This window comes from Triturus cristatus, chromosome 10, assembly GCF_964204655.1.
Source record: "Triturus cristatus chromosome 10, aTriCri1.1, whole genome shotgun sequence".
NCBI classification, from domain to species: Eukaryota; Metazoa; Chordata; class Amphibia; order Caudata; family Salamandridae; genus Triturus; species Triturus cristatus.
The window spans coordinates 701,652,157-701,677,806 of NC_140593.1; the positions used below are offsets into that span (position 1 = coordinate 701,652,157).

The 25,650-nt window shown below is 44.0% G+C and overlaps 1 protein-coding gene across 1 annotated transcript in view; it reads right to left on the reverse strand.

Moving 5' to 3' along the window:
- The window catches only part of LOC146789911 (uncharacterized), a 3,228,338-nt gene that overhangs the window by 2,139,208 nt on the left and 1,063,480 nt on the right, over positions 1-25,650 (reverse strand). The gene's annotated exons all lie outside the window — the stretch shown is intronic.

A 25,650-nucleotide genomic window follows, 5' to 3' on the forward strand; every position in this document is an offset into this window, starting at 1 on the left:
CATTGTCACCAGTCTGGCCAGCATTAGAGGTAGGGTCAGGGGAATTGCTACCCCTAGGCCCACCCTCACCTGCTGCCCCACCCACACTGCCTACCCTATCAGGCCCACTAGGCCCTGATATATCATCCAGCTTAAGTATCTTTATGAGATGCTGGGTGGTTGGGCTTTTGCCTGTCTTCAGCTTCCTAATGGAACATAAGGCCCTAAGCTGTGCAAAGGAGAGATTCTCATATTTATAAGGGAGGAGCTCACTGTCTCCTGGCAGGGACCCACTGGTTCCTGGCTAACTAGACCAGGGGTCTCCAACCTTTTCTGTAGTGAGAGCTACTTCTGCTCAAGGAAAGTCTTCCCGAGCTACTAGCAAATACTATACCTGTAAAATAGTGACTACACTATGACCACCCAAAGCAAGATTTTCAGTAGTTACCACCCAAGTATACCAAGTGCGGTAACCAGCAGATATGCTGGGAAAAAGTTCTTCAATATTAAATGCCTCCCCTTGACTTATGGAGTAACATTCAAATCTTGACATGCCCAGTGGCACAAAGGACATAAGCACAGCAGTACGTCTCCCCAGCTCAGCTTGAATTATCATTCACCAGTTTCTGAAAATGCACATTTTTCCTATCTAATACTACTTTCCACTGTGGGCAAACAAACTCCATTTTCCAGAAGAAATTCCATTTTTGAAAACTAAAACTGCCTTTAAAATATCAGTTTTCAGTTTTTGAGAAATGCACAGTCTCAAAACATCAGCTTGTGATTATCATCATGTACTCCCATGTACAAATGCCTCATAGGGACAGACTACTTTGAATTCCCAGGTATTAGTCATATGCCATGGATGCTCACCATTGGTATAGGAAACAATGGTCCTAGACTTCTTTAAAGCTACAATTCAGTTATGAAAAACATTCATTAGTCAAAGGGCATGAGGGTAATTTATATCCTCTGCAGGCGGGCCTTCCTCAGGACAGGGGGAGGGGAGGCAACCTAGGGTGAGGTACAGTCAAGATACAGCCCCTGAGGAAGACCCGCCTGCAGAGGATATAAATTACCCTCAATGCACCAGGGTCCAAACATCAACACTCTCCCCCAGTGGGCCTGCACCTGATATCATCCCAGCCTGCCTTTTCACAGATGAATGTTCTCTGTGCATGTATGTATGTATGTATTTATTTCTTGTTAAGCGCAGCTGTCACCCAAAGGGTATCCTGGCGCTGAGATCCTATCCAACCATCACAGATGTTTATATTGCACTTGGAAACAGGAAGGTCTTAAGCTCCTTTTTAAAAGAAAGCAGATGTTGGCTACTCCTCAGTATCAGAGGTAGAGAATTCCACAATGTGGCGGCCGTATAGCTAAAAGCACGGCACCCATCCTTACTCTAGTGATCCTAGGAATCCTCACCAGAAACGCCGATGACGATCTCAATGGTCGGGCAGTTTGATACCATGAGAAGAGATGCTGAAGAGGGATAGGCCCCAATCCATGCAGCGCTCTAAATACAAGGCAGAAAATCATGAAATGTATATTTGTAAATCCATGAGGGACTGGCCTATCTGTAAAAGTGGTGCCACTATGAACCACGACCAGTTTCACTAAGGATACCACAATGTGTAATTGATTGGTTATTGAATTTGCCTTTTGGATTCATCTCCTTTATATCTTTCGTACCTCACGAGCACTTTCCTTTTTAACACTCCTCTTGGAGCAACCTCTGATGGTGCACTGTTCACACACATGTTGTGACTGTTGAAGGAGGGACTGCAACATGGTCAATCTCCTTGTGGCTTAATTATATTGAGATTGGATACAGACTGGTATGTAGCAGGTCCTATAAGCTGGCACAGTGTGTGTTTGAGTATTAGTATGAGTTACTGTGATAAGTTTGGCTGGCTGTCACTCTGAGGGATTTGAGATGATCAGTGCTGCCTTCTTTAATAGGCACCTACTCTGAAATTGATACTTGGCTTGACTTCACCTCAGAGAGCTAGTTTGAAGGTACTGGCGAGCTACCAGTAGCTCCTGAGCTACTCGTTGGAGACCCCTGAACTAGACATTACTAATCTGTTGTGGTGTATTGCAGTACCTACACTAGTGTGGCCTACTAAACTATCTTGAGTTGTAGAAAGGGTGTGCTATGCCTTAACACACAACTCTAAGTTCAGTAGAACTTACTGTAGCTAAACTTGATATTATATGTACTTTAGGTACCTTTAGTGATTTTCAGTTGATCAATTCAATTGAGATTATCTGGTAAAACAATAGCAAGCTGGAATCCCACCGCTGCCACCAATGTGAGAAGGTGGCCTGATATATGCTGTCCACTAGTTCTAGTGGGCACCTTGTATCAGTCCAAACAACCCCTTATGGTGGATAGGTTAAAGACAACCTTTATTGAAAGCTATCCTAGTGGTAGCTATGGAGAGCAGTCTTCAGGCTAAGTTTTGAAGGAATGTAAAGCAGCTTGTTCTACCAGTCTATCATCTCTTGAATGATCAAATGAAAGGACAAACACGCCAGGTATATATTTAAAATATATGTATTTACAATAAAACACACCCTTCTAGTCTCTTTATGAGGATGGAGTTTGAAGTACTTAATTTACAAGTTAGCAATCAACAGTAATAGCACAAATACACGTTTGGGCCCTAGGGGCGTACCAAACCATATACTAATGAAATGGTATAAGAACCACAACTGAACTAGACACAAGGCCTAGAGTCTGTAGAATCGCTGGGACCCCAAGGAACCACCCAAGGTAGTGACACAGAGGGCCCACGGGGCTGTGTGCAGTGTGTTAACACAACCGCGGGTTCCCATTAGCTTCTATGGGCTACATCGCAGTTGGAAATTTAAAGATTAGGGACAGAAATAGGCAACAGAGGTGCAGAAAGAGGCAAGAGATGTGCAGAAAGAGGCAAGAGAGGTGCAGAAAGAGACAAGAGAGATGCATAAAGATGCAATAGAGGTGTTGATAGAAGAGAGTGAGCTGCAGAATGAGGCAAGAGAGTTGCAGAAAGAGGGAAGACAGGTGCAGAAAGAAGAGAGTGAGCTGCAGAATAAGGCAAGAAAGGTTCAGAAAGAGGCAAGAGGGGTGCAGAAAGAGCTAAGAGAGGTACAGAAACAGGAAGAAAGGTGCAGAAAGAGGCAAGTGAGGTGCAGAAAGAAGCAAGAGGAAAGCAGAAGGAGGCAAGAGAGGTTCAGAAAGAGGCAAAAGAGGTACACAAAGAGGCAAGAGAGATGCAGAAACAGGGAGAAAGGTGCAGAAAGAAGCAAGATAAGTGCAGAAAGAGGCACTAGAGGTGCAGAAAGCGGCAACAGAGGTGTAAAAAGAGGCAAGAGAGGTACAGAAAGATGAGAGTGAGCTGCAGAAAGAGGGAAGAGAGGTACAGAAAGAGGAAAGCGAGATTCCGAAAGAGGCAAGAAAGGTGCAGAAAGAAGACAGTGAGCTGCAGAAAGAAGCAAGAGAAGTGCAGTAAGCGGCAAGAGAGGTGCAGAAAGAGGCAAGAGAAGTGCAGAAAGAGGCAAGAGAGGTGTAGAACGAGGTAGGAGGTGTGGAAGGAGGCAAAGAGGTGCAGAAAGAAGAAGGAAGGTGCAGAAAGAGGCAAGAGAGGTACATAAAGAGGCAAGAAAGGTACAGAAATAAGAGAGTGAGCTACAGAAAGAGGCAAGAGAAGTGCAGAAAGAGGCAAGAGAGGTGCATAATGAGGCAAGAGAGATCCTGATAGAAGATAGTGAGCTGTAGAAAGAAGGAAGAGAGGTGCAGAAAGAGGCAAGAGGGGTGCAGAAAGAAGAGAGTGAGCTGCAGAAAGAGGCAAGAGAGGTTCAGAAAGAGGCAAGAGATGTGCAAAAAGAGGCAAGTGAGGTACAGAAAGAGGGAAGAGGTTAGAAAGAGGCAAGAGAGGTGCAGAAAGAGGAAGAAAGGTACTGAAAGAGGCAAGTGAGGTACAGAAAGAGGCAAGAGAAGAGCAGAACGAGGCAAGAGAGGTACAGAAAGAGGCAAGAGAGGTACAGAAAGAAGAGAGTAATAGGCAGAAAGAGGGAAGAGAGGTACAGAAAGAGGCAAGAGGGGTGCAGAAAGAAGAGAGTGAGCTGCAGAAAGAGGCAAGAGATGTGCAGAAAGAGGCAAGAGACGTGCAGAAAGAGGCAAGAGAGGTGCAGATAGAAGGGAGGGAGCTGCAGAAAGAGGGAAGTAAGGTGCAGAAAGAGGCAAGCGAGGTGCAGAAAGAGGCAAGAGAGGTGCAGAAAGAGGCAAGAGAGGTACAGAAAGAAGAGAGTGAGCTGCAGAAAGAGGCAAGAGAGGGTCAGAAAGAGGCAAGAGACATGCAGAAAGAGGCAAGAGAGGTGCAGAAAGAGGCAAGAGAGGTGCAGAAAGAGGTAGGAGGTGTGGAAGGAGGCAAAAGAGGTGCAGAAAGAAGAAGGAAGGTGCAGAAAGAGGCAAGAGAGGTACATAAAGAGGCAAGAAAGGTACAGAAATAAGAGAGTGAGCTACAGAAAGAGGCAAGAGAAGTGCAGAAAGAGGCAAGAGAGGTACATAATGAGGCAAGAGAGATCCTGATAGAAGATAGTGAGCTGTAGAAAGAAGGAAGAGAGGTGCAGAAAGAGGCAAGAGGGGTGCAGAAAGAAGAGAGTGAGCTGTAGAAAGAGGCAAGAGAGGTTCAGAAAGAGGCAAGAGATGTGCAAAAAGAGGCAAGTGAGGTACAGAAAGAGGGAAGAGGTTAGAAAGAGGCAAGAGAGGTACAGAATGAGGAAGAAAGGTACTGAAAGAGGCAAGAGAGGTGCAGAAAGAGGCAAGAGAAGAGCAGAAGGAGGCAAGAGAGGTGTAGAAAGAGGCAAGAGGGGTGCAGAAAGAAGAGAGTGAGCTGCAGAAAGAGGCAAGAGATGTGCAGAAAGAGGCAAGAGACGTGCAGAAAGAGGCAAGAGAGGTGCTGATAGAAGGGAGGGAGCTTCAGAAAGAGGTAAGTAAGGTGCAGAAAGAGGCAAGCGAGGTGCAGAAAGAGGCAAGAGAGGTGCAGAAAGAGGCAAGAGAGGAGCAGAAAGAGGAAGAAAGGTGCAGAAAGATGCAAGTGAGGTGCAGAACGAGGCAAGAGAAGAGCAGGAGAAAGAGAGGTGCAAAAAGAGGCAAGAAATGTACAGAAAGACAAAGAAAGGTACAGGAAGATGAAAGAGAGGTGCAGAAACTGGAAGAAAGGCACAGAAAGAAGCAAGAGAGGTGCAGAACTATGAGTGAGCTGCAGAAAGAGGGAAGAGAGGTTCAGAAAGAGGCAAGAGATGTGTAGAAAGAGGCAAGAGAAGAGCAGAAAGAGGAAGAAAGGCGCAGAAAGAGGCAAGTGAGGTGCAGAAAGAGGCCAGAGAAGAGCAGAAGGAGGCAGGAGCGGTGCAGAAAGAGGCAAGAGAGGTACAGAAAGACGAAGAAGGGTGCAGAAAGATGAAAGAGAGGTGCAGAAACTGGATGAAAGGTGCAGAAAGAAGCAAGAGAGGTGCAGAACGATGAGTGAGCTGCAGAAAGAGGGAAGAGAGGTGCAGAAAGAGGCACGCGAGGTACAGAAAGAGGCAAGAGAAGTGCAGATAGAGCCAAGAAAGGTGCAGAAAGAGGCACGAGAAATACAGAAAGAGGCAAGAGAGGTGCAGAAAAAAGCAAGAGAGGTATATATATGTATATATTCAATCTCCTCTTACTCTTACAAGCAAGGAATCAGCACTTGGGTTGTAGTTTGGAAGTATTTAATCTACAAAGGATGCGATCCCCGCGTTTCGGCTAGTCCGAACCTTGATCACGATACAAGACGTCATTGTAGCTTCCTTATTTAAATGTAGAAATGGCTCCAGTTGCCAACATTCCCAAAGGACTACATATTACATTAAACCAAAAAGCTGTCAGCCTTATTGGCCTGGTCACGATGCAAAAATATGTAATCTCAGCATATCATGCCCTGGAACCGCCGTACCTGTATGTTCGTCATCGTGACTTGTTCATAATAAACATACTTATGATTGCAAACATTAATATAAACAATGGACTACACATTACTTTAAAGTGAAAGGCTATCGGCCATAGTGATCTGGGCACTTTGCATATTATAGAGGTTCTTACACGAAAGAAAAGAAATATAAAGGGGTGTCAATATACACACACTATCCCTTCCATTCACAGCTCATTTGAGATGTCATGAGTGATGTCTTCAGTTATGTCACTGACCATGTCACTGCCCATGTCATGAATGATGTAATGTCTGAGGTCATAAGCAGTGCATTGCGGGGGCGTAAGTTATAGTTAGCTCAGGTAACTATAACTGCTGAATTTCAGTGGTTTTGTACGAGTGAAATCTGAGTTTAACTAGAATGTCCCTGTAATCTTTGTTTTTTCCAACGGATTTCTAATTTTTTTAAATGTTAAATAAGATGCCAATCCACAACGGATGGTGGGGGGTTGGAAGCATGGCCTGGCCTGGCCTGGCCTGGTATTGTGCTGCCCCCACCAAAGCTAGCTGCTCCTGCCTCCCCTCCTCCTTGCCATTCATTATCCAAGTCCATGCCCCTGCTCCCTCATTACAGCCTTGTGTGGCTGTTGTTCTGCCACTGGCCTTCCCGCCTTCTCTGAACAGTTAGCTTGCTGCCCCATCCACTTTCTACAATCCTCTGTTGTCTGAATCCATGGACTAGCCTCCTCCCGCCTGTCATGAATGGTCTGATGTGCCCTCCATTTAGCATGATGTCCCAGTCCACTCCTCCTGCCCATTATTGATCTCCTGCTTAGCCTCTGTGCTTAGCTTGCTGTCCCTACTCTCCTTCCCCCTTCCCCCTTCCCTCCGATGTCTGTGTGCATGCCCCTGATCAATCCTTTTTGCCCACCATGTTCCATGGACCTGCCCCTCCTGTCTACTCTGAGTTTTCTGTTGAGCTGCCACTCCCCTCCCACCTGTGTAGCTTTGTCAGATGACTGTAACCTCTTCCCTGTCACCTCCACCCTGCCTGTCCATGTTCCATGCCCCTATTCCCTTCCTCTTGTCCTCCATTGTCCTCCATGGTCCATTTTACTGCCACATCCTTCTGCCCTCCCTGGTCTGTTGTGCTGCAACTGCTCTTCCTGCCTGCCCCACATGGTATGTTGTGAGGCTCTTTCCCCTGAACTCTCTTGTCTGTGCCCAGCTCCTACCCCTCCCTTCTAACCTCAATGATCCTTTATGCATGCCTCCGCACCCTCCTTCTTGCCTATCATAGCCAAATTGTGCTGCCACTAACTCTCTAGCTTGAAATGCATGGTCTTCTGTGCTGCCACGACCCCTCCCACCTTCCCTGTGTGGTCAGCTAGCTGCCCCTGACCCCCTCCCACCTTCCCTCCATGGTCTGTGTGTATGCCATTATAGTCTCACTGTTGCCCTCTATGGTGCTTTGTACTTCTAGTGCCAATCTTGCCTGACTTCCATGGTCAGCTTGCTGCTCCTGCCCTGCCCCCTTACCCCCTGCCCTCCCTTTTCATGTGTAGACCCCTATTCCCTCCCTCCTGGCTTGTCTGTTCTATTGTCATGCCCCTGATCCCTCCCTCCTGCCCTTTATGGTCCGTCATTCTGCAGCTTTTTCTCCTGTCTGTCCAGTATGGTCAGCTTGCTGTCATTGCCTCTTTCCCCTCTGTTCTCTGTTGTCCATGTGCATGGTTCTGTCCCCTTCCTATTGCTTTCCATGGCTTGTTGTGCTGCACTGCCGTCCCGCATGCCCTGTGTGTTGTATTGTGCTGCTGCAAACCCTGATGCCTGCCCTGTAAACTCAGTTAGGTGCACCTGTCCATGTCCCCCCTATCCTCTGTTATCCGAGTCCATGTCCCTACCCCAATTCCTCCTGAATTCCATGATCCAAGGTTCCATACTTGCTAACATTTTGAACTTGGTAAGAGGGAGATTTTGGAGAAAAAAAACTGCAGAATTGATTTTTTTCCATTGACTTGCATAGAAAAAAGAGGAGATTGTAGACTAGAGACAGATAAAATAAAGCCCATTTGGGCTTAAAAACATTGGGCGTTTCCTGCCAGAATCGTCTCTGTTGGCATGTATGGTTGTACTACCACTGCCTCTTCCTTCTGCCCTCAATGGTCTATTATATTGCCACAGCCTCTCTTGCCTGTCCTGCATTGTTGGTTGGTTGCCCATGCCCCCCTTTCCACTGCCCTCCATGTTGTGCTGCCACTGCCCTTCCTGCCTACCCAGTGTGGTCAAATGTTTACCCCTGCACCCTCCTACCTGCCTTCAATTTTCTGAGTCTATGCCCCTGACCTGTGCCTCCCAACAGTATCCTAATGAACAACTAGATTGCTAACTAGGCCTGGGCAAAAATTTCGTTCCGTTCGCGGAAATTGCGATAATTTGACATTTTTGCGTTCCGCGGAGAGCGCGAAAATGTCAAAAATTCCGGTTTCCGCAGCTTGGCGATAATTTGTTTCTTGCTCGCGCTGTAAAATGATACATTCTCGCGCGCGCGCGATCGCCTTACCTGAATCCCTGCGTTCGCCGACAAGTTTTCTTGATCCGGTCGCGTTCTCCATGAGATGTTGTATTGTTTTTAGCCATTTGCGCTGTCTCGCGACAGTTCGCGCCCGCAGTGACGTCATGCGTCGCGCGATCACGTCTTTCTTCTCGCGATCATGCACCGCGAGAACAACTCAAAACAAGATGGCCGCGCCCGCAAGCAGCCACATGGGTAAGTTGGCGACCCGCAACCATGCAGAAAATCGCGCGAACATGCCGGAAAAAAACTTCCGCATCTTCGCGATATTTCTGCTTGTTTGCGATAATTTTAAACATTCTCGCGATAATTTGCGAAGGTTAATTCCGCAAATTCCGCCCACCCCTATTGCTAACATTCTATATTTATTACAAAAGTGTGACACGCCTGACATCATCTTGATGTAATCAAAACAGTAATACCTAAAGCATTTCCTTTAGAAATTATAGAAATGAGAGGGTCCTATTTGCATAGAAATTATGGTTAGTGCTCTAAAAAACTTAAATGAGGACATATTTCCTGAGTTCCCAAATAGCGACAAAGCACTTTTAAATTATTTGTTATCTTTATTTTTTTTATCCAGTAGACCACTTGATTAAATGTTACGCTTAGGGGAGAGAATGTGGTGTTACTTCCAGAGCTGCAGACTTTGCAACTGGGGAACCAGGTTGGAGTTTCTGCTTCAGCTCGACATTCTGTGATTCTGGTCAAATCACTTAATCTCCCCATGCCTACAACCAAAATGAGTTTGTCCTTGTATGATGTAACCAATGCTCATGTGAAGCACTCCAATATCTGAATAGCCTGCACTATGTAAAACTACAAAAAAACTAAGTATAAAAAGTGTTTTCCGCACTTCTGCCATTGGGCTATACGTGGACTACATCTGGGTGATATTTGTGCTACATTTGGGCTCCTTTTTCTCTGGTGACCATCTTGGGAGACTTCAATCAAACTCATTAAAATGTATTCGATCTGATTTAGAAACATAGATCATAAAAGTGTACATAAAAACATTAAAACCTCTTTCTTAATACAATACTGTGAGAATTAATTTAAACCAGTAGGTAAAAATGGGTGTTAAAAAGTCCGGTTCAGAGCAACTTCCGGTTAGCAGAATAGTAAAGTTCAATGTTTCGCACGATCAATCTCATGTACTTCGTTCAAAATATGCAATAAGGGGTCCAAGTAAGATGCAACGCTCCAATACCTGACCAGTCTGCACTATATAAAACTGCAAAAAAAAGTGTTCTGCACACTTTTGTCTTTGGGCTATACGTGGGCTACATCTGGGTAATATTTGTGCTACATTTGGGCTCTTTTTTCTCTGGTGGCCATCTTGGGAGACTTATTTGTTATGAAGTTTCCTAATTTCCTCATTTACTGCAGTCTCCTCAGTAGGAAATGCTTTCAGTTTTTTTACTTTGATTCCATCAAGAAGGCATTCAGATGTGTCACACATTTGCCGTAAATTCAGAATGTTAGCACTCTAGTTGCTCATTAGATCACTGTAGTAAATCTGCTCACCAGGTAGTTAATTGGAAGTCCACCGATGGTATTGAAGGTGATTGTTTCAGTCTGCATGTCAGAATTTTCTAATGAAATAGAAGAGGATTTGAGCTCTCACTTAATACATGCCCTAATTTTTCTTTCTGCAGCACTAACCATAATTTCTATGGCAAAATTAACCCCCTCATTTTGTTCCTTTTTAAATTAAATGTTTTAAGTGTTACCAGTTTATTCCAATTAAGATGGCTTCAGGTGTGCAATAATTTTGTCGTACGTGAGACTGTTAGTGCTCTAGTTGTTCTTTAGAACACCCTGGGAAGCTGCAGTAGAACACAAAGGCATCAACTGACAGGCTGCTCCCGATGAAATATAACAGGAAGATATTTGACATCACACTTAAAACATGTCCTAATTTTTCTTTCTACAGCACTAACCATAGTTTCTATGACAAAATGAACCCCATAATTGTGTTCCTTTGCAAATTAAATGTTTTAAGTGTTACCAGTTTATTCCAATCAAGATGGCTTCAGGTGTGCCATACTTTTGTCATAAGTAAGGCTGTTAGCGCTCTAGTTGTTCTTTAGAACACTCTGGGAAGCTGCCGTAGAACACAAAGGAATCAACTGACAGTCTGTGACCTTGTTGGATGTACATGTTTTACTGAGAATGTCAGCCTTTATTCTCACATGATTGAGAAAGATAAGGTAAATTTACAGAAAATACGCTCTCATTTTAGCTTCTGGGGAACCTTCCAAACTTATGGGACAAGCATGAGAAAATATTTTTCTCTCAAACATGATTCATGATATCCCAGCAGAAGGTTTTTCACAGGGTAAAATCCCCTTAAACACAGCACAATTCCTAAAGTTAGTATAGTACAATCACCAAATGAATTCTAATGTAACTAAAGTCTGTCATCACCCGTTATAGTTCGACTTTTGGTGACCCTCAAAATCTTCTATTTTGGTTGAATAACTTTATTCGATGTAAAGAAAAACATCATAAAAGTATAAAACAGGTTAAAAAAGAGAAAAAAAACACTTCATTATTTACATTATTATTTTTTTCTTTTCAGTAGCATGAACTTGAGTCCACTATCCCCAATATGGCCAAACTGCATATTCAGTGGGAAATGTAGCATACAACAAAATAATACCAAAAAACAAGAGGTGCACCACATAAGCAATTTGTAAAACAAAGGAATCCTTTGCGATTAAAGAATTTTCTCAAAACTCATTCCTTATGAACATTTATTTTCATTTATATAATAATTCCAAAAAGGACATAAACAAACAGTTTGTGTGACTTTACAAACAGACCAGCCGACGCGTTTCGTCCTGAAACAGGACTTCTTCAGGGCTGTCAAACAATAAACAGAAAAATATATACATATAATTAACATACATATATAAATACATATACATTTATAAAAACACTTATACATAAATAAGAACGCCATACAAACATTAACAAGACAAAACGACATTGTTTCCTAATAGATAAGGACACTAATTCCAATTATGGGTTATAATTGAACCTGATAATCATTTTATTTCTACATTGTAAATACACTCCAAAAATTCCAAACAGTGTGTCTTATTTGTAATTAATACAAATACTACCACATTTATGGGGCCAGATCAGCGAGATATTTCTTATTTTATTTAAGATTAAAATACTAAAAACAAATTGAGTGAGCAGAAGTAAACACAGAAGATACACAGAAGATACAGGTAGACAGGGGCCAATAGGAGAAACAAAGGAGAGGAGGCCTGACCTACCACTAGATCGTAACGTAATTTATAGGTGGATGGGTCCTCATGGATTTTTTTTTTCTCAATCCCAAAGTTGATTATCGTAGGAGGCAAAATGCCATGTAGTCAGCTCTAAAGTAAAAACACAAAGAAAGAAAAATGGAGCACCTAGGGTGAGTCATGAGCCTAAGGCTGTACCAAGAGATGAGAATAACTACTGACACAATAACAGTTATGTACCAAAAAAACACGAAAGCAACTCACAAGTGGCGCCAAGACAAAGATCAAGTCCTTGTTGATTTTTTCATCCTTAAGTGGATTATATTTAGAAGGCAATATGGCATTCAATCAACTCTAAAATAGATAGACAGGAAAGTTGGGCACCTAAAGTCAGTCACGGATCTTAAATTGTAACAGTAATGACAACAGCTGCTAATACAATGATAAGTCTTATATGCAAAAAAAAAAAAAAAAAACACACTATAAATAACTCACAAATAGGAGCAAGGACAAGATGAGTAGTATAGCTACCGAAATCCAATGGCTTATCGTCCACATTCACAACCATATAATCTTTAGATAAGGGGGATGTTTGTATTTGCTCCATTTTTCTTTCCTTGTGTTTTTACTTTAGAGCTGACTACATGGCATTTTGCCTCCTACGATAATCAACTTTGGGATTGAGAAAAAAAAAAAATCCATGAGGACCCATCCACCTATAAATTACGTTACGATCTAGTGGTAGGTCAGGCCTCCTCTCCTTTGTTTCTCCTATTGGCCCCTGTCTACCTGTATCTTCTGTGTATCTTCTGTGTTTACTTCTGCTCACTCAATTTGTTTTTAGTATTTTAATCTTAAATAAAATAAGAAATATCTCGCTGATCTGGCCCCATAAATGTGGTAGTATTTGTATTAATTACAAATAAGACACACTATTTGGAATTTTTGGAGTGTATTTACAATGTAGAAATAAAATGATTATCAGGTTCAATTATAACCCATAATTGGAATTAGTGTCTTTATCTATTAGGAAACAATGTCGTTTTGTCTTGTTAATGTTTGTATGGCGTTCTTATTTATGTATAAGTGTTTTTACAAATGTATATGTATTTATATATGTATGTTATTTATATGTATATATTTTTCTGTTTATTGTTTAACAGCCCTGAAGAAGTCCTGTTTCAGGACCAAACGCGTCGGCTGGTCTGTTTGTAAAGTCACACAAACTGTTTGTTCATGTCCTTTTTGGAATTATTATATAAATGAAAATAAATGTTCATAAGGAATGAGTTTTGAGAAAATTAGTTAATCGCAAAGGATTCCTTTGTTTTACAAATTGCTTATGTGGTGCACCTCTTGTTTTTTGTTATATACTCGGATTCCTAAGGGAATAGGCATTTCAACAGTGGGTGCCACTGAGTGTGCACACGTTCTTCCCTCATATATAGGGTCGATTTCAGGTAGAGTTATAGAAGGTTAGGTGCTGGTCAAGTGAAGGTTCCACTGTTAGTTTTTGTTCTTTACAACAAAATAATACATAAAACCAAATTGCAATACATTTAAAACCCAACCATAGTGGGTAGACTGGGAACAAATTTTTGATCATAGCAAGCTTATTTATCTATTATTTCATTTGACAAGCTTTTGCCTTATTCTCCATGCGTTTCCTAGAAACCTTGCTGTGCCACAGGTTACACTTGGAATTAATGTCTCATATGTTAAAATACGTAGAGCCACCCTGTGGGATGAACAACCCAAATTTATGCAGACTGGTTTTAGCCACCTTGACCTCACTTGGCTGTATGCCCTGCAAGCAAACATAAAATGAGCAATGGATTCCGTGGGGGAAGCACAGCCCGGGCAGCCCTTGTCGTTTCCTCTCTGGCCATTCCAGCCTCTCTGAAAATCTCAGAGAGGAAGTGTGCCATACCTAAACTTAAGGTAAAAGACCCTATCCCCCGGGGGCTCAATGAGGTCAAGGAAGGGTTCCAGTCTTGGGACATGCTTAACATCCAGAAATCTCTCAGACAAAATACCGTTCTGATTTTTGTTAACCGTAGCAGAAATCCAGTTCCAGTAGAGCTTTTTTACTAGATGTTTAGGCGGGGGCATCTGACTCTCCCAAGCTTGGTCCAAACCAATTGCACGACGAGTTTTTTCAGGTTAGACACCCAGCCTACTTTATGACCTGCACCCAGACTTATCAATTCATTTAGGCCGGAGGCATAGTTGCTTGGGTCGGGAGACCTCCTAAGCCGGATCCAATACAGCAGTCGGCACAGCCTCGCCACTTCGTTTATTGGGTGTCTCCCAAGATCGTAACGGAGCGGGACTAGGGGGGTAGATGAAGGGAGCGAAACTAAATCTCTATAGAATTTGTTTTCAGATCTTACTAGCTCGGAGAGATTTTCGAACCCCCACAGTTCCGCCCCGTAGAGGCACCCAGGTAGGGCCTTGCCCTCATATACTTTGATAGCTGGAGCTACAGGCCGGCTATAGGAAAGTCTCTGGTGCCTGGCTATAGCCCCTGAAATCCTTTTATGGTTCAGGAGCATTTTAGTCAAGTGGAGGGACCACTTCATTTTATTGTTCACCCTTACCCCTAGATAGTCAAAGGCCTCTACTAGCTCCACAGGGCAGTCGTTCAGCTTGAATTTGTTCCTAAAGCTTTTAGATGGTGCCAGAGCCATTAACTTGGTTTTAGATATGTTAATGACCAAGCCTCTGGCTTCACAGAACGAGGTGAAGCGATCAAGGAGTTTCTGCAGGCCCATAGGACTTTTTGAAATCAGGAGGGTATCGTCGGCAAATAGTAGAGTCTGTGTTTTTTCCCCGCACAGGGTTGGGGCATCGGTCATGTCCTCTCTCAAATGGTCCGCCACCCCATTTATATAGAGAGAGAACAGGGTCGGTGCCAGAACGCAACCCTGGTGTACCCTTCTCTGGACTGCTATTTTCTCAATTAGCTGACCCTGGCCCCCCCCCCCCCACCTCACTCTGGCGAAATTATCTTCGTGCAGGCGCTTGACAAGACTCAGGATCAGGGGAGGGATTCCTAGGTCTAGCAAGGTTTGCCATAGCTTGGAGCGAGGGACCAGATCAAAAGCTGTTTTTAAATCTATAAATGCTAGATACAGACTACCCTTCTTAATTGTTACAGTTTTCCAATGGATCAGGCAGAGTCTAAATTCCTGATCCATCGTTCCAACACCACATCTAAACCCTGCCTGAAAGTGGGACAGGACGCCCTCCTCATCGATCCATTCTTTCATCCGTGTTAGGAGGACCCTGCCAACCACTTTTTGGGCGACATCAATCAGACTGATCGGTCTGTAGTTGGCAGGATCCTCTCTATCCCCCTTCTTGAAGATGGTCACCACCTCCGCCCCTTTCCAGGATTCTGGTACAGGGTGGCCAATCGCTATGAGGTTTAAAGATCTACAGATAAATTGGGCCCAGAGATTTTTTTCCTGGAGCAAGAGGTCACCTGGGAGGCCGTCGGGTCCAGCCGCTTTGCCGGGCACAATCGAGGCAATAGCTGTAAGAACCTCATTGAGCCTAAACTGCTCTCTCTCAAGTGGGAGAACAATTGGCTCTAGGTCATTCCTTTTGCTCCACCAGTGCAAGCCCTTCTTCACCCATGTATTGTTTCTGGAAGTGATCAAACCATATTGGGTCAGCCCCCCTCCTTGTGCCAACGTTGATGAGATCCCAAAATAGGGTAGCATCCTTCAGCTGGGCTGCGGATTTGAGTTCTTGCCAGTGTGTCTCTTCCCAAACTCGTTTAGCTGTGGCGATAGACCTGTGGTATGATTTTCTTGCGGAGAGAATATTTATCTGGACCTTAGATTTTAGAGCTCTTGAAAGGTCCTGCCGCCTTTTCTTGCAATCATCGGAATACCACAGGTTTTCAGCCTTGGGAGAAGGACGCTTACAATCCCAATTAGCTTTTACCTGGAAAAACTCACCCACCTTGGTCACAGTTAAGAGATAAATTTCCTTGAGCTTTGAGGAATGTGTAGGAGAAGGGGGAGTGTCAGAAACGCCATTGAGCTTTAAAGTGCCATCATTAATAATCTTCCTAATACCCTCCAGAGACAATTCTCGTTCGGCAACCTTGGGCCATTTAAGCCGCCGATTACAGTTGGAGGGAACAATTTCCCTCAACCAGGGGCTCCTAGTGCTGACATACTCGGTTGGTATAAGATCGAGATTGCGCAAAAATTGCATGGACAAGGGGTTGTGATCACTTTCGCATCTTGGGATAACTTCCATATCAATGAGGTCAGCCCATGACCCGACGTCCAGCAGTATATAATCGATGCGCGAGGGCACCCTGGTTCTGGTAAAGGTTGGGGTTCCTGTTTGATCAGATTTTGTTCTGCCATTTGTCGCCCTCAGATTATGCTCTAAGGTCAGAGCATTGATTTGTATGGCTCTTGGAGACCATTTCTTTATTGGAGGGAGGCTAAGGCATGGAATTTCCCACTTGGCGTCTAAGTCCCTGGTGCCCTGGACATCCTCATCGCAGAGGGGCTCAAAAGTACAATTAAGATCTCATGCAACGATGATGCCTACTGTAGAAGTGATGGCCGTAAGCTCAAAGTCCAAAGACGATATAATGGGGCTTACTTGACCTCCCGGGGTCCCTTTGGCATATATATTAAAAATCTCTAAGCCGTTTTTTAAATCTGGCCTGCCAATAGAGATGTGAAGGATGTCCTGGGAAGAGGTTACGTGGCTTTTGACTGACCAATTCAAGTGAATGTTGACCAAAACGAGGAGCCCCCCCGAAGGCCTACCTCTAGATGAGCCAGTCGCTGGGATGTGGAGGGTGGAATAGCCTGACCTGTAGAGGGGGACTAGGCTCCATGTCTCCTGGAATAAGATAATGTCGAATTTGTTGATAAAGTCATTCCAAAGGGGGTCAGCGAGGTTCTTTTCCAAACCCGCGATATTCCATGATAAAAAGTGAAATGATCTTGGGTTATTAGGGGGAGTGTCGCTGTTTACATCCAACACCCCGTTTGAGTAAGTAGCTCCTCTTATTGGTTGTGCCTGGACAGAACTATCAGTACAGACCCCACCCTGTTCCAAAGACAAGGAATAACCTGATACACTGCAGATGAAGGGCTGTCTGAGCAAGTGTTCGTCAGTCAATCGACCTGTCTGAGCCCTGAATCATCATCCTCGAGCAAATATGTCCAAGAAGGAGAGGAACGGATCTTTATCGAGGAATACTCCGGTGGGGATGTCCTGAGCTCCAGTAGTATTAGATTTTCTGCTAGAGAGGGGTCTCTGAATCCGATCTCCAGACAGTCCACCTGCGCATCTGCCCTGGAGATCCTGCTTGCTCTTAACATGTCATCTCTGATGATAGATCTACACCCCCTTACATGGCGCAACCAATGGATGGCTTTATTAAGTATTGAGTCCCTGCTTTCATATCCCCTCGAGCTGGCTAGTTTCGGGACGTTGGTCATGTACACCGTGGCCCTATTGGGTGGATAATGTGGACGAGGACCACAGGTGACTCTGGAGGTGGATGGTTTAGTGAGGGCCCGTGGGAGGGAGGATGTAATATTGTTATGTTCCATGGGTTTGGATCTGGAGTCAGGTGCCCCATTCTAAGCTTCACCTCTCGTGATGTCTGCATATGAGGTAGCCTTGTCATTAATAGCCATCTTGTTGCCAACCCCGTTGTTCCTATGGCCTTGGGATGGTAATAAAGAGGTGTTTGGGGGGGTGTGATTTATTGTCCCCTGAGTAACCCTCCCGGCGGGGGCAATGTCCTCCCGAACTGGAGGTATGGCAGGAGTCGCGGGTGGAGTAGATTGTCTATGGGCTAAACTGTCCAGCCTCTCGGTCAACAGTGCCACCATATCCTCCAGCTTCTTAATCCTAGCCAGCAGGTCCAGCTCGGTAGGCCCAGATTCTGTGCCAGTGACTGACCTTCCGCTTGAGGTTGTATCTATATTATCCTCTGGGGCCGGTATGATGGCAATGCTGGTGTCTGGGTCAAGGGGAGAGAATCTATTTGAGCATAAGATTGGAGAGGAATTATCTGGGCTTGTTGCAGCACCAACCCCTGTTCTGATAACAGAGTTGGAGAGCTGGGCAAAGCAGCATCCGCAAGGGAGTCAGATGTTGTCGGTAAGGGAACTTGCGGGGGCTTGTTGCTACTTCGCTGGTTGGTAAACATTGTGGGGATAGTTTTCTTACGGAGTTTAATAGAGGTTTTACCACCCCTCGAGTCCATGTTTTCTGTGCTTTTTTGAATATTACTGCCCAGTGTTTCCTCACAATCATTAACAATGCCCTCGATTCTACCCAGAACACAATTAAGGGCAGCATGCGGGCTCTTTTTGGCTTTTTTCCCTTTTTTGGTGCTGGCGGCACTACCTCCCTCCATATCTTTCCTCTTCTCCATTTAGGTCCCCCACAGAACCTATAGGCTGGGTTGCAATAGCAAAAAACAAAGTCGCTAAGTAGTAGAATAAAAAAAAACCTGTAGATCTAAGGGTAAAAATCTAAAAGCATACAACCATGATAGACACGAAAAATAATATTACTCAAGAACAGTATGTAAAATTACAGCATGGACTAAGGCCAACATACAAGAATATCAGAGTGGGGCAACTACCACAGAAATAAATCTATTAGTCACCACCACAGTCCAAAAATGGGTCCAAGAGCGACCACTAATCAGCAAGAGTACCTGTTGGGGCGCAGATAGGCGAACACCAATGATAAGAGGGGGGGCCCAGCCCAGCCGCTGCCAGCCCCTGATGGCCACAGATGGTCCGCCCTTTGCCCGGGCTTAGCCTGGTGCAGTCCGTGCGCGGTCCCGCGACGCAGGGGATGAGGTGGTTTAAAAAGCCTCCAGGTGCGAGTGGTGGGCAGGAGCTTCCGGCCTCTGCAGCAAGTGTGCCTGGGAGTTGTAGTCTCCCTCCAGACTGCGGCCGCGAGGATGGCAAGCGCGGCGGCGGGAGGGAGACACGAGCAAGACCAGGCTACAAAGGTGAAGGTTTGGTGCTGGGAGGCTGAGGGTCCGCCCACAGGGCTCCACGCTGCTACGCGGTTTGAAATGGATTGTCCCCCGCTCCGCCGAGGGTGAGGTGGTTTAAAAAGCCTCCGGGTGCGGGTGGTGGGCGGGAGCTTCCGGCCTCTGCAGCAAGTGTGCCTGGGAGTTGTAGTCTCCCTCCAGACCGCGGCCGCGAGGATGGCAAGCACGGCGGCGGGAGGGAGACACGAGCAAGACCAGGCTACAAAGGTGAAGGTTTGGTGCTGGGAGGCTGAGGGTCCGCCCACAGGGCTCCACGCTGCTACGCGGTTTGAAATGGATTGTCTTCTATTTACTACAACGCATTTCAATGGGGTGCTATCATGTGTATTGGTCCCAAGATGGCTGCTAGAAATTCCAGGATGAAGTGCTGACAGCCAATGAGATCTCACAATGAGATGTGTGGTTAGGCTCTACCCAGATATCGATATTTTTTAGTTAGGATTTTTTTTTAAACTACTGAACAGATTTACACCATTTAACAAAAAGGACTCTTTCTGAACCAAGACCTACCTTTTTGCCAAATTTGGTGTAATTCCGTTCAGCAGTTCGGGCTGTAGCTTTGTCTAAATTTTCCTATGGAAAAATACATGGGGAAAACATGTTTTGGGACCCTATTTTTTCTCGGCCCCCGCTCGACGAATCACCCGGAAACTTTCTAGACAGGAGCTGACAGTAGCGGGCCACTAGTTTTGAAACTTTCGCGAAGATTCGTCAACCGGCACCAAAGTTATTGGGAAAACAAAAAACGCTTTTCCTATGGAAACTAGGTCCTAACTGTAACTACCTACTGGCGACAGGCAGTAGGATATATATTGCCGGTTGCCAGATATTTTAGAGATTGTCACCTATCAAACAACAAGGGTCTCAAATACTATGTGATAGATGCTGTTCCGCCCAGCAGAAGAGGCAGGAACAGAAAAAGTAACCTGAGAAAGTTAGAGACTAGGTACATCATAGAGATGGACACAAAGCAACTGAATGGGCACAACATGTCAGAGGACCTATATACATGTGTATGAATCCACTCACCTCTAACCTAGATCAAACAATCTCTAAGATACCAACATATACAGAATGTCCGATGTTTAGAAAGAGGTTTTAAAGGAGTTTAAGAGTCTTATTTGATTAATTTTATCCAATGATTTTATTTATGATTATGTATATACGTTGCATTCTAAAAAAAGTGCTTATTAGATTTAATATTTATACAACATATGTATTTAAGATGTTGATGTATTTATTGAGTTGAGTTGCACAATGTATTCATTAGAATATTTAATATTTAGTACAATATTATAGTATTTATATATCTATATATATCTATACATTAATTTATTGAAACGTATATTTCATAAAATGTGCAATTAATATTTATTGGAATTTTAGGAAAGTAAACTCTTACACAATAGTCCTTACAGAAAATGTTGCCAGATAAACAAGATGGCACGGGACATACTTGATTTATAAAACTCTTTCCACAACAAGCTCTGACATTGGGCAAACTAAAGAGATCGAATGTAATACCTTTTGGTATTTATACCAACATTGTTCTCAAAATGGGTAAAATATGTAGATATACATAGTGCAGAGAACAGCAGCACAAATAATCTAATTGATTGGCAATACAAACACGGGCAGCTTTGCTTGAACATAGAAATAAATACACTTATTTGAGTCGATACCAAGCTTACTCAATCGATAGTGTAAATGAAAATCACAATAGTAACTTTTTTTAATTTACTCACTGCACTTTGCACATACAGCACTTTTATAAATAAACACGTTCTTTATCGCCAATTTTCTTGGCTAGCAGCAATATGAGCAGTTTAAAAACACAAAAACCTATAAGAGCTGAATTAAAGAGGTCCATGTGTTGAACTACCAACTGCCGCTCTCAATTGCGCCACTGAACTCTGGCTAACCACTGCAGTCAATACAGCGCTTCCAATGACATCAAAGCCCGCATTTTCACACCACCCTCCTGCTCCATGGTATTCGGAACAACTTAAAAGCCTCCGCTCACATTGTAAGACCTTGGAGCGTAAATGGAGACAAGGCTATTCTCCTTCACGTAAAGCCACATATAAAGAAGCCTTAAAAAAATACCACTACAGTTGTAAAACTGCTAAAGCAGACTACACAAGGAAAACTGTGACTGATGCACAAAACTGCCCAAAGGTGCTATTCTCTGTTGTCAAAAAATTGACTGGTGCTAACTCGATCCCTCCTCCCCCGGCACTTGATGGCACTCAGTGTCAGTCCTTAGCGGATTACTTCATAGATAAAGTTGATCTTATCTATGAAAATTTCACTACACCTCCAGGTACTATGTACACTGCCCTTGACATAGTCCAAAAATTGGAAAACAATGACACTGATGCAGTAGTCACTACTTGGCAGCCCTTAGACGCCATTTCTTTCCTCTCCTGTTTAAATAGTGTGAGATCGGGCTCCCCACAGGACGCTCTCCCGGCCAAAATATTAAAACAATTAGACCCCCTCACTCATCCCCCCATCATTAAATTACTCAACGCTTCTCTGAGCGAGGCCCATGTCCCACAACCTTGGAAACACGCCATGGTTGTACCGTTATTAAAAAAACAGGGTGCAGATCCTTCAAATCCTTCAAATCCTGCTAACTTTCGCCCTATATCTTTGTTGCCAATTTTCTCAAAGATATTGGAGAGACATATAAATTCTCAGCTCTCCAAACTGGTTGAAAACACTGGATTTCTCCATCCTTCTCAGTCGGGCTTTCGGCCTAGGCACTCAACCGAGACAGCCCTCCTGGGGGTGACAGAGAGTCTTAGGCACGGTGTCGATCAGGGAAACACCATGGCGCTCATCCTGCTGGATTTGAGCGCAGCTTTCGACACCGTGTCACATTCCATCCTCATTGACTCTCTGAAATCTCTAGGTGTGGCAGGCCAGGCCTTGGCCTGGCTGGCGTCTTTCCTTAGTGACCGAAGCTTCCAAGTGCTTTCTTCTAAAGCTGCCTCCGCCATTTGTCCTTCCACCCGTGGCGTCCCCCAGGGCTCAATTCTTAGCCCTTTATTATTTAATATTTATGTTAAACCCTTGGCAACCATAGTCGAACAAGCTGGGCTAACCCTGTTTTCCTACGCAGATGACACCCAGATTGTCTTCTCCTTGTCAGGGAGAGACGTAAACAACATCTCCGCACTCAAGTCGGGCCTCACTCTTGTGGCCGACTGGATGCGGAGAAATTGTCTCAAGCTGAATGGGGAGAAGACCGAGGTGGTCATTCTGGGACAGAACAAACATCTTTGGGGTCCTCGCCATTGGCCCATCGAACTGGGAAATGCGCCTACACCATCTACTGCAGTTCGCAACCTGGGCGTCATTATTGACGACAGGTTAACTATGAGACAACAGGCTACTAAGGTCTCAGCCATCTGCTTTTCAACCTTGCGATGGCTTCACAAGATTTTGTGGATGCTCCCCCTCTCCTCTCGCAGAACTGTAGTCCAGGCACTTGTAACATCACGCCTGGACTATGGCAACATTCTCTATTTGGGCGCAGATAAAGCTACTATACATGTGCTGCAGGTGGTGCAAAATGCGGCCGCGCGCCTGCTAAAGAATGTCCCCAGACGCACCTCAGCCACTGCCGCTTTGCGTGACCTCCATTGGTTGAGCATCCCAGAACGCGTTAAATTCAAGGCACTCTGCTATATGTTCAAGGCTAAGCAGGGTAGCGCCCCAGTATATGTTCAGGGGCTGGTAAAACCCTATAGACCCCTGCGCTCATTAAGGTCATCGGACATTGGCAATTTCACAGTACCAAGATGGAAGCTGGCAAAAATGGGAGGCCGCTCCTTTTCCACTCTTGGTCCTAAATACTGGAACTCCCTCCCATTGGCATTAAAATCTGAGACCAACTTACTCCGCTTCCGTAAGGCTTTGAAGACCCTGCTCTTTACTAAGCGTGACCAATAGTCGGCAGAGGCCTTAGTCAAGGTGACATTCTCTTTTCTTCTACAGTCTATCCCTGGCGCCGGGAAACCCATTGTGGGTAGCTGTGCGCGGTACAAGCTTAAATAAATAAATAAATAAATAAATATATAGTGTATGTGTTGAAATTAATAAGAAATATATGGTCAAGGAAATCGAGAAAAGAAATGATTTTATTGTATCAAGCAAAATGCATATATCTGCTCATTACAAACACACTGTTATGTATAAATATTTCTTTTATGTCTCACAACTAGCACAAGTCACTTTAAATATGAGAGGTTTCCTTACTTCAGTGTCATGTAATCAAGGCTCTTCCGAGCTGAAACGCTCCAGCCCGAGCAAATAACAAATAAAGAAAACTGCAGCACGATTCTGTGGTCCGACATCTGTGGAACGATTGCTGAGGAGCGATGGAGTGATTGGATATATATTATATATATATATATATATATATATATATATATATATATATATATATATTATCTACTGGCGGTCGCCAGTAGATAGTTATAGTTAAGACCGTGTTTCTATAGGAAATCTGAAAATTCTATTTTGAATAACTTTGGCACCGGTTAACGAATCCTCGCGAAATTTTCAAAACTAATGGGGCGCTCCGCTCAGCTCCTACCCTGAAAGTCTCGGGGAGATTCGTCCAGCGGGGGCCGAGAAAAAAGGGGGGTCCCAAAACGCGTTTTCCCCATGCATTTTCCCATAGGACCTTTAGTCGAAGGTACAGCCCGAACGGCTGAACAGAATTACTTGAAATTTGGCAGAGAGGTAGTACTCAGGTCAGGGATGTGCCTTTTGCATATATGGTGTCAATCTGTTCAGTAGTTCCTGAGAAAATTGCAGTTAAAGCACATACATATCTATAGCCGTGCAACGTGCGTGCACGGTGCGCGCACGGTGCGCGCACCCTAATGTGCGCGAGCGTAATTCTGATTGGTGGTTACATGTCAGTCAACGTTCGAATCGGTCGAAATCAGGAAGTGTCAGCCGCCATTTTGTTTGTTTTGGGTGCGAGAGTGAAAAAGAGAGGTGGCGAACGTGAAAAGGGGGCAGGGTAAAGAGTTCCTGACCACCTAGCCTTTGTCAGGGGGTCCCTGAAGGACCCCGAAGGGTGAAAAAAATGTTTCATTTTTTTCAAAAAATTGCGGGGTGCGCGCACCCCCCAGCGGCCATTTTGAGTTTTAGAGGCAGAAGAGAGCTAAAAACACAAGTGGAGAACGTGAAAAGGGGGCAGGGTAGAGAATTCCTGACCCCCTAGACTTTGTCAGGGGGTCCCTGAAGGACCCCGAAGGGTGAAAAAAATATTTTATTTTTTTTCAAAAAATCGCGAGGTGCGCGCACGGTGCGCGCACAGCAGAAAGAAATTATAAAAAAAATAGAATTAAAAATCAAGTGTAAGTGTCTGGATGTTAGGTGGCTCTAAAAAGAGCCGTTGTGTTCATTGTGTGTTTTTTGGTACCTACAAGTAAGTACCGATGCAGAGTCGAAAGTTCAAGACGAAGACTCTGTTCCCTTCATCATTGAAATGTACACCGTCTCCTCTATAAATGCCTTGCATGTTGTAACGCAAGTTGTTGTGGTATATAGAACCCATACCATAGTCTCTGAGGAAAGCAGAAACAGACTTTTTGACGTGCTTTCTTGCTTTGTCAATCTGCTGACGATATTGGTTGGACCAGTTCCACTTTTGCCTTTGTCATATATTAGAATATACAAAGGTAGTTTGTGGAAAAAGTGACATCAATTGCACAAAGGTGTCCTTAACAAGCATTTCCAGACCTACCCCAGTTAAAGTGCCTAGGTCATTTCCACCACAGTGCACAATTATAAGGTTAGGCTGTGGGAGATGTAGAAAGGATTTCACCAAAGGCATTAATTGGTGCCACTTTAACCCTCTCTGACCAATCCATTTAATGTCTACATTTGGCAAAGCAAGGTCTTTCAAAATACCTCTTTTTTCTGCATACTTTTCACTCCAGAAGACATAGCTATGACCTACAATCCACACTGTGAACATCTTTCAAGGAGATCTGGATGCACTCAGAAGGTGTCTTTCAGTAGAATGGCAATATGAAAAGAAAGATAGTTGTAAAATGGAGGCTTACATACTTTTTTTAAAATAAAAAGAACTCATTGGCTGTTTCAGACCATTCAACACTAAAAACTAGGCTGTATGTTTAAATTTTTAAAAGCATGTTTTGTATTGGTTCAGAAAAATGTGTTCCCACAGAAGATTACTTTGGATATGCTGTTAGGTTTGAAAAGTCAAGCACTCTTGCTCTTTGGATTAGAAACATTGTGTGCTGAACTTCTGACCTCTCTGCTTACACAAGTGTTCCATGACCTGTGGCTATGGTAGGAGGCAGAAGTCATGTGGGGGGTAGGGATCATTTGGAAAGGGTTGGAATTTGCAACCAATAGAAATGTGTGTTTCCATTTGAAAAAATGTGGGAAGCACTGTGATTTGAAGTTAACATGTATGTGTGAAAAAAGAGAGTGAAACATTGCCATTTACTGGTTCTGCTGAGAGGTGTACAGTTCAGAGATTCTGGCTCTGATAATCTGCTGTGTGAGTGCCACATTTCTTCCTCAAATAACTACTTTTAAAGGTGAGTTATGAATTTGAGAGGGGATGTATGAGGTGCATTATGATCTAAAAAATAGAAATGAGATTCTTGTTTTAAAGTTGTGTTTTAAATTTTATGTTTTGGAAGATATTTAACTGCCTTGAACTTGTCAGATATTATGGAGTATGTCTTCACCATAAGTAAAGGTGTACTGGTATCACCCAGGAATATTGTTTTCTGCCTAGAATCACACCATGAGTCTGTG